This window comes from Oncorhynchus kisutch, linkage group LG1 (genome assembly GCF_002021735.2).
Source record: "Oncorhynchus kisutch isolate 150728-3 linkage group LG1, Okis_V2, whole genome shotgun sequence".
In the NCBI taxonomy this organism is placed as follows: Eukaryota; Metazoa; Chordata; class Actinopteri; order Salmoniformes; family Salmonidae; genus Oncorhynchus; species Oncorhynchus kisutch.
The window spans coordinates 68,239,344-68,241,372 of NC_034174.2; positions in this window are offsets into that span (position 1 = coordinate 68,239,344).

Consider the following 2,029-nt stretch of genomic DNA (forward strand, 5'->3'; position numbering starts at 1 on the left):
GGACATATCTAAACTATGATCCACCCACTTTATCATTCACAGGTGAGAAAGGTCTGACTGCGACCCGAGTCCTCGCCAAAACGAGGTAAGAAACGCCCACGCCCATAGAAAGCCCGCCCCTCTTATACTGGCTCTTGGCTACTTACATTTGAGTAATGTAGCAGAAGCTCTTATCCAGAACAATTAGGGTTAAGTGCCTTGCTCAAGTACACATCGATTGATTTTTCACGTAGTCTGGTCAGGGATTCGAACCATCAACCTTACGGTTACTGGCCCAACACTCTTAACTGCTAGGTTACCTGCTGTCCCTGTAGCATTTTAGCTAAGCCTAACCCTTTTCCTGACCATAACCTTATTATCCTATCCCGCTACATGAATTATCCTAACCTGCTAGTTAATTATTCTAACATGCTACATTAGTTCTCCTAACCTGCCACGTTAATTATCCTAACCTGCTAGTTAATCATTATAACCTGCTACATTAGTTCTCCTAACCTGCCACATTAGTTATCTTAACCTGCTACATTAGTTCTCCTAACTTGCCACATAAATGATCCTAACCTGCTACATTAAGTATCCTAACCTGCCACGTTAATTATTCTAACCTGCCACATGAATTATTCTAACCTGCCACATTAGTTCTCCTAACCTGCTACATTAGTTCTCCTAACCTGCCACGTAAATTATCCTAACATGCTACATTAATTATCCTAATCTGCCACATTAGTTCTCCTAACCTGCTAGCATTTTAGCTAAGCCTAACCCTTTTCCTGATCATAACCTTATTATCCTATCCCGCTACATGAATTATCCTAACCTGCTAGTTAATTATTCTAACATGCTACATTAGTTCTCCTAACCTGCCACGTTAATTATCCTAACCTGCCACATTAGTTCTCCTAACCTTCTACATTAGTTCTCCTAACCTGCCACGTTAATTATTCTAACCTGCCACATGAATTATCCTAACCTGCCACATTAGTTCTCCTAACCTGCTACATTAGTTCTCCTAACCTGCCACATTAATTATTCTAACCTGCTACATTAGTTCTCCTAACCTGCTACATTAGTTCTCCTAACCTGCTATGTTAATTATTCTAACCTGCTACATTAATTATCCTAACCTGCCACATTAGTTCTCCTAACCTGCTACATTAGTTCTCCTAACCTGCCACGTTAATTATTCTAACCTGCTACATTAATTATCCTAACCTGCCACATTAGTTCTCCTAACCTGCTACATTAGTTCTCCTAACCTGCCACGTTAATTATTCTAACCTGCTACATTAGTTCTCCTAACCTGCCAAGTTATTTATCCTAACCTGCTACCTACATTAGTTCTCCTATCTTGCCACGTTAATTATCCAAACTGCTACTTTAGTTCTCCTAGCCTACTACTTTAGTTGTCCTAACCTGCTACTTTAGTTGTCCTAACCTGCTACATTACTTATCCTAACCTGCCATGTTAATTATCCTAACCTACTACTTTAGTTCTCCTAACCCGCTTTAATAATTCTCCTAACCTGCTAGAACAAGGAAGTAGCCAGGTGCCAAAAGAAGAGGTGACAGGGTTTCTCTGGGCATTTCAACCCGGGGCGGTTCACCATATTGCAGGTAGGTATTTGTGCCTCACACCCCATGTATCAACCAACAACATCATAATGTGGTAGGAGAAATAGGGTGGGATTTGGAGGGATGATCATGCATATTGATGTGTTTGATTTGGTGAATTATCACTTTCTATTGTCAATTGCCAAAGAATAAACTACCAATACTTTAGCACCATAGTCAAATATCTAACACTTATCTCCAGAGGCAGACCTCACCCAGGCCAATACATATTGCTATTAACAGATCTGTTTGTTATTTAACCATACTGGATGGTTAGGCTTGGGAAGGAGAGAGGAAGGGGTGTTGTGACAGAAGGTGAGCATCTGGTCTGAGAGAGTAGAGTATGTGTGGAGAAATGCAGGAGTCTTGCCTGTACCTGCCCTTCCTGTGATTTTCTGAGCCAGGTCACAGAAGGCTT